This window comes from Tupaia chinensis, unplaced genomic scaffold (genome assembly GCF_000334495.1).
Source record: "Tupaia chinensis unplaced genomic scaffold, TupChi_1.0 Scaffold000394_1, whole genome shotgun sequence".
Lineage (NCBI taxonomy): Eukaryota > Metazoa > Chordata > Mammalia > Scandentia > Tupaiidae > Tupaia > Tupaia belangeri.
Window position 1 is genome coordinate 2097495 of NW_006159896.1, and position 7673 is coordinate 2105167.

General features: G+C 43.4%; 1 protein-coding gene across 3 annotated transcripts in view; it reads right to left on the reverse strand.

Annotated features, from left to right (window-relative positions):
- Positions 1-7132, reverse strand: part of STXBP1 (syntaxin binding protein 1) — a 74317-nt gene extending 67185 nt beyond the window's left edge. For 2 of the 3 annotated variants that reach the window (XM_027774036.1, XM_014590013.2), the window contains exon 1: positions 6949-7132. The gene's annotated coding sequence lies outside the window, so the exon portion shown is untranslated. The remainder of the gene's footprint in view (positions 1-6948) is intronic. The other variant, XM_006154081.3, reaches the window with a different exon arrangement.
- Between the last annotated feature and the right edge of the window lie 541 nt (positions 7133-7673).

A 7673-nucleotide genomic window follows, 5' to 3' on the forward strand; every position in this document is an offset into this window, starting at 1 on the left:
GGACTCCCATGTAGTCAACCACAGTTCGCGTTCCAGACCCGGTGGCTTAAAACTCACGCCGGGCGCGTGTGCGTGCGTGCCCAAGATCCTGAGAGGAGAATGGAGGAGAAGGGATTGTGGTGTGGCCATCCCCCCTGAGGGATGATTTCTCGCTTTCTGTCTCTCTGTCTCTCTCTGTCTGTCTGGCGAGTGCACGTGCCCTATAGTGAAAATCTCTCAAAAAAAATTTTTTTTAAAGAAATAAAAGAAAAGAAAACAAAGGAAATCAGATGAGATGGATGGCCACATGGCAATCTCTTCTCCTCCATTCTCCACCCAGGATCTTGGGCATATATGGGCACATGCCAATCATGATTTTCAAGCTGCTGAGTCTGGTTCTAGGACTCAGCCACAGTTAGCCAGCGGCTGACATAGCCGCTAGGCCATTTGTTGGCCTTGAGACTTCAATATTTAATTGCATGTCTTATGTCCAAGGAGGAGGAGACTTAGGTATGAACATGTGTTTTTCTTCAAAGTTAAATACAATTTTGTAGGGGAGCAGCAGATGTCATAATGGTTATATTGGTAGACTCCCACATAGTGGACCCCGGTTCGAGTCCCAGACCTGGAAGCTTAAACTCATGCCAAGCATGTGTGTGTTCCCAAGATCCCGAGAGAAGAATGGAGGAGAAGGGATCAAGGTGTGGCCATCCCCCCAGGGGGGTGATTTCTCACTTTCTGTCTCTCTGTCTTTCCGGGGAGTGTGTGTACCCTACAGCAAAAACCTCCACATAACACTATTCTCTCTGCTACTGTGAGGGAGTTTAGGGAAATAAATTATCCTCACCTGACAGCAGAATTATTAGAGTTTTAACCTAGAATAAACTATTGTCTCCAGTGTTTGAATCTACTTGTTTGGCATGTAAAACATCCATTAACAAAACAACTTTAGGGGCCAGGAGGTGGCATAGTCGTTAAGGCACTGGACTCCCGCATGGCAGACTCCAGTTCTCCATGGAGAATCGCCTGGAACCAGCAGCTTGAAACTCACACCAGGCACATGTGCATGAGGGGTGTGGAAAAGAAGGAACTGCTGCGTGGCCATCCTCCCTAGTGGGTGATCTCTCCCTTTCTGTCTCTCTAATGAGTACACACGCCCTATAGCAAAAATCTCTCAAAAAACAAAACAAAACTTTAGGTCTCAATTCAAAAGAAGACAAGGTGATATTTTCATTTATCTATTACAATTTTTCAAACCTAATATATAAACTTTTAAAAAGGGAATGTGTTTTTAAAGTAGGATAGAAATGAGAATTGCTTGGGTCAGTCCATGGCGTGGTAGTTAAGGTGACTAGATCTCACATGGCCAACTGCAGACCAGCTGCCTTAACCACCAGGCCACCATCTGGCCCTATTTTGTTAGTTTTATATTTAAGAATTTCACCACTAAAAAAATTCTGCCATAAATGGTACTATTTTAAATTTCAATTTTTGGGGCCGGCAGGCGGTATGGTGGTTAAGGGCGCTGGACTCCCACATGGGCCAACCATGGTTCAAGTCCTGGACCTGACGGCTTGCTTTCTCACTTTCTCTCTCGCTCTGTCCCTCTCTGATCAAATTAAATATAAATAAATAAATAGAAGCTCAATAAAATAATTACTTTTAAAATGTCAATATTTCGTTGCTTATTGCTAGTATATAGAAATATAATTAATTTTTGTAAAATTGACCTTGTATCCTGAGCCCTTGCTAAGTTATGTGCAATTTTCTTTATCACTGGGTTTCTCTCATTTGTGAAGCTAAGAATTATGGTATTCCCAGTGTAAAATGAATTTGTTAAAATGTCAATCCTCCCCAAACTGATCTATACATTCAACACAATTCCAATAAAAATACCAGAAGTTTTTTCTTTTTTTTTAAGAGATTTTTGCTGGGGCTGGCAGGTGGCGTGGTGGTTAAGAGCGCTGGACTCCTACATGGCCAACCATGGTTCGAGTCTCAGACCTGGTGGCTTGCTTTCTCACTTTCTCTCTCTCTCTCTCACTATGCCCTCTCTGGTCAAATTTAAATAAATAAATAAATAAAGTTAAATAAAAATAATTCTTTAAAAAAAAGGTTTTTGCCTTAGGGCCTGTGCACTTGCCATAGAGAGACAAAAACAGAGACAGTAGGGGGAAAGTGAGAAATCACCCCTAAGTGGGGATGAGCACACCACAATCCCTTCTCTTCCATTCTTCTCCTAGAATCTTGGGCACACAGACCATGATTTTCAAGTCACTGGGTCTGGGACTCGAACCACAGGCTGCTCTGTGGGAGTCCAACAACATAACCACCACGCCATCCACTGGTCCCAAAATCCCAGAAGTTTTTAAACAGACATCAAGAAGCTGACTCTAAATCTTATGTAGAAAAGCAAATAATAATAATAATAATAAAATAGCTGATTTCCAGTCTTACTTTAAAGCTACAGTAATTGAGACACAGTAGGTGTTGGTGAAAGCATAAATACAGATCAATGAAACAGAACAAAGAGTCCAGAGACACAGCTACCCACATATGGCCAATGATTTCCAACAAAGACAAAACAATCCAATGAGAAGAAAGGGTAATCTCCCAGCAAAGGGTAACTGCTGAAAGACTGTTCATTCTCACACAAAGAAAAAATAGACATTGGCCATACTTCACTCACATGACATAGAAAAATTAACTCCAGGGGCCAGCACGTGGCATAGTGGTTAAGTGCACTGAACTCCCACATGGCCAACCGTGGTTCGAGTCCTGGACCTGGTGACTTGCTTTCTCACTTTCCCTCTATCTCTCTCACTCTGTCCCACTCTGGTCAAACTAAAATAAACAAATATATAAAGTTAAATTAAACAAAAAACTATTTTAAAAAAATTAACTCTGGGGCCAGCAGGTGGCATGGTGGCTAAGGGTGCTGGACTCCCATATGGCTGACCACAGTTCGAGTCCCAGACCTGGCCGCTTGCTTTCCCATTTTCTCTCTCTCTCTCACTTTCTCTTGGTCTCTCACTCTGTTTCTCTCTGGCCAAATTAAAAATAAATAAATAAAGTTAAATAAGATAATTCCAAAAAAATTAACTCTAAATAGATAAAAAATTAAATGCAAAGGGCCAGCCAGCAGTATAGTGGTTTATGAATGCAGCTGGATTTCCACATGGAAATATATGCATGGTACGAAAAAAATGAAATTCTCCTTTTTCTTAGATCTCTTCAAAAAACAGCAGAAAAATTATATATATATATAAACATTATATATAATATATACATATAGTATATGTATATATAATATATATAATGTAGTTTAATATATATTTTTTGGTAGAGCTTTTTGCCTTAGAACATGTGTGCTCACCAGAGAGAGAGACAGAGACATTGAGAGAGAAAGTGAAAAATCACCACCGGGGGCATGGGAATGCCGTAATCAATCCCTTCTCCTCCTCTTCCTCCTCCTTCTGGGATCTTGGGCAAGCACCCACAAGTGCCCAGAGTGATTTTGAAGCCACAAGGTCTGGGACTTGAATCACAGTTAGCCATGTGGGAGTCTAATGACATAACTGCTAAGCCATCTGCTGGTGCCGAAAACTGCACTTTATAGAGGAAAGCAATAATGAGGTAAAAGAAACGAGTGCAACTGGAAAAGAAATTGGGGTCCAATTTCAACTTGTCCATGTTCCTCAATTTGATTCTCCCATTTTTCCAATTCATTTGCACTTTCAAGAATGTTATCTAAAACTTTGTTTTCTCCCCCAAAACTCTGGCCCTACAGAGAGTCTATCACATCCTCCAAACCCAAAACACTTTTACAGATGCTCTTTATGGATCTTTCTATAGTGATAATATTTACTGAATCTAATATGTGCCAAGAACAGTGCTGCAAGCTATACCTGCATTACCTCCTTTTTAATTAATTAATTAATTTATTTTTTGCTATAGGGTGCGTGCGCTTGCTAGAAAGACAGAGAGACAGAAAGTGAGAAATCACCCCCCAGGGGTATGGCCACGTCACAATCCCTTCTCCATTCTCCTCTTGGGATCTTGGGCATGCACACACACACGCCCAACGTGAGTTTAAGCACCGGGTCCGGGACTCGAACCGCTGTCACCTACATGGGAGTCCAGTAATATAGCCATTACGCTAACTGTTGGTCCCTTACCTCCTTTTTAAAAAAGAATTATTGATGTAATTTTATTATTATTATTTTTGCTATTACTTTGTTTTAGGGCATGTGCATTCACTAGAGAGAAAAAGAGAAAGAAAGGGGAAGAGAAAGCCATTCGCCAGCTCTGGGACTCAGACTTGGTGAGCCATCGGGATTCTAGTGCCTAAACCACCATGCCACCTGCTGGTCCCCCTCTTTAAGACTCACACACAAAAAAAAACACAATATTGGTACTATTATTACCCAACTTACAGATGAAGAAATTTAGTACAAGAAGTTTCTTACTATTTGTCAACAGTACGCAGCTAACAAGTGGAGGACTAGACTTTTAGCTCAGTCCAATTTCAGTAGTTATTCTCTCTCTCTTTTTAAAAAATTTTATTTATTCATTCATTTTTTAATTTGACCAGAGAGAGACACAGAGAGAACGAGGGAAAGTGAGAAAGCAAGTCACCAGGTCCAGGACTCGAACCATAGTGGGCCATGTGGGCATGTCCAGTGCCTTAACCACCACGCTACCTGCTAGTCCCCTCCAGTAGTTATTCTCTCAATCGCCATATCCTGTAGTCATTCATTCAACATGAGTGAGTGTCAGATACTAATTTATACACCGAGGATAGATATTAAGAATAAGGCAAGGTCCTACTCTCTCCTGAAACCTATAATCTACCGAGTCGTTGGAAAAGTCATGAAGCATTTTTGCTTAGAAAAATACGCATGACCTGTCCGATGACCCAATAGTTGGGCGAGATCAACACAAATCAGTGCACTACAGAGTGCCAGGGAAACACAGGATGGGCAGGGCCCTCTCACACTCCACCCCTGCAGCCCTCCCAGTTCCTAGCAGGTCTGAACAAACATCTGTTGAATGAACAGAAAAAAACCCACCTCTACTTTGGTTGTATAGCTAATGGCACTCGATAATGTTGAACTCAGAAAGGACAGGGGCCCCAAAACTACATTTATCTTTTTCTCCTTCATATCTTTACTAACATTAATTCATTCAACAAATATTAACTGCCAACCGTGAGCTGCCCATGGCAGTGAAAACATCGAACAGACCCTGATTTCCACTCATGGAAATAACAGCCAAGTAGAGGAGACACTCAAACTAGTGCCCCCTCAAAAAAAATGAACAAGATCATTCTAGATCATTTTCATAGCCATGAAGAAAATGTGCATTTTTGTTACCAAAAACTGTGATAAACAGTGACTATTAATTTAGACTGGGAAGATCAGGTTGTGAAGGTGGCATTTAAACTGGTGGATAGTGGTTAAAGAACATATTTATTGTACTTTTATTGTGTTGTCTGAAAAGTCATGATGCACTTTTGCATCGAAAAACAGAAAAAATATATCATGACTTTTCCGACAGACCAATGTTGTTTTAGAGAAAAAGGCAAAGTTAGAAACTCCACCCAAAATTAGGAGCCAGAATCCATGTCACCCATTGACAAAAGATTGCAATAATACTTGTTTTCCAAAATTTACACTTGACTCGATTATCATAGGAAAAGAACACTGTTCACACATTCATCAATTTTACGTAAAATTGTTTTGATTTTATACGTAGTGGTTTTCCTTTATTTCAGAAAGGAAATCTTGACCATATTGTATACTCTTTTTTTTTTTTTTTTAAGGCTTTTCTGCCATAGAGCACGTGTACCTGCAGGAGAGAGCCAGAGAGGGAAAGTGAGAAATCACCCCCTATAGAAATACCTTCTACGGATTCTGGGTATACATGCACATGTGCCTGGTGTGCTTTTCAAACAGCTGAGCCTGGGACTAGAACTACAGTCATCCATGGTTAAATCCAGCAACTTGACCACCATACCACCTGCGTATATTGATTTTCTTTTTTTTTTTTTTTTAACTCGAATGCTTGCTTCTAAAAGAAGGGGTGGTGGTGGGGAGGGAACACCACTAAGAAACCACCTACACAAACAAGGGTCCAGGCCAAAGGATGTAAAAACTTCATTTCTGCAACACTTGGAGAATTTCATCTTCCTAGTGGCAAACATGTGACATTCCATTCCATATTTCATAACCCTTTACAAGGCTACTGGGAGGAAATGGTAAATATAGAGTAATGACGAAAGAGGTTTTTTTTTACTAATGTTGCAAGAAAAGGAACACCAAGTTTCTAAAAATTAATTAACACTGATTTTGGCGAGCCATTTCGCTGCTCCAAGCCTTCATTTCTTTCCCACAGGTTAAATGAAGGTGTTTACGTTAGAGAATCCCACGGGTCCTCTCAGTCCTCAGCCCTAAGCACGGGAGTCTACTTCCAAGACAGACAGCATCGGCCCTGCGTGGGTCCTGCGGGGGTTTCCGTGAGCACTTCACCACTTTCTTTTGATATAATGTGTCAGGCACGGTTGTTCAAGACTGCTTAGAAGGGAAATTTCTTCTATAGTGATGAAAAAACTGGGGAGGGGAAAAAACAGTTATGATGCTCAAAAGGGACACTACACATGCTCCTCCTCACCCAAAGGGAGACAGCGCCATAGGTGACAATCAGAAAGGAAATTGTACATTTCCACCATTTTCATTTCTTTTTCCTTTCTTATCCTCTCCTACCGAGAAAAGCCCAGTTTCAATTTTCTCTTAATCCCCAAAAGACTAGCAACCCCTACACATCTTTTGGTGTAAGGAAATAGCTAAAATACTATAGAGGCGTTATTTTTTCCGCATATTTATGCTTATTTAGTACTGGCGACGCTGTTTACTATACATTATTCAAATATTATTCGCCATCGCCGTCACTGCTGCAGCCTGCACTCACCAGCACTTATTCTCAAACACCCACCGGCTGTGCCTTTCACATAAACCCGTAAACAGCCGTTTCCCGAGGCCACGGCGGCCGGAGCCCGAGCGTTCAGGCGGCGAGGGCTCAGTCCTGCGGGCAGAGAGACTGCAGGCTGCGGCGCTGGCCCGGGCCTCCCGCTGCACACGACGGCGATCCTCCTCTAGAGTGATTGAAGTGGGTTCAAGACCCAGATGAGACCCCGCCCTTGCAGCCGAGCCCCGGGAAGGGGAGGAGGAGAGAGGCGGCCTCAGCCTTGCGGGGCCGAGCCTTGGGAAAACAGGCGCCTCCGCCCCGGCGGGGCACCCGGCCGCTCCCAGGTGGGTCTCCGCAGCCGGGGACCGCGCTCCGCGGCCGCGAGGGGCGACCTGGGGAGGTGGACGCACCGGGATTTCGCTCGTCACGATTCACCATGGGGGGTGGGAAAGAGGGAGGGCCTAGAGAAAAGGGAGTGGAATCCGGGAGCTGCGGGAATAAAGCGGGCAAGCACCGGGAAAGGGGAGGTGGGGGAAGGGAGCCGAGGTGCAGGGGGCGGGTGATGGCTGCAGGGGTACGGGCGGAGCAAAGGGGAAGGAAGGGTGCAGGAGGTGAAGGGGAGGGAGAGGGAGCGGAGGGATGGGGTGAAGGGGGAGGGTGGAGAGGGTAGCAGAGGGAGTGGGGGATGGGACGAAGCGGCGCTGGGGCTGAAGGAGGGGCCGGGTGGC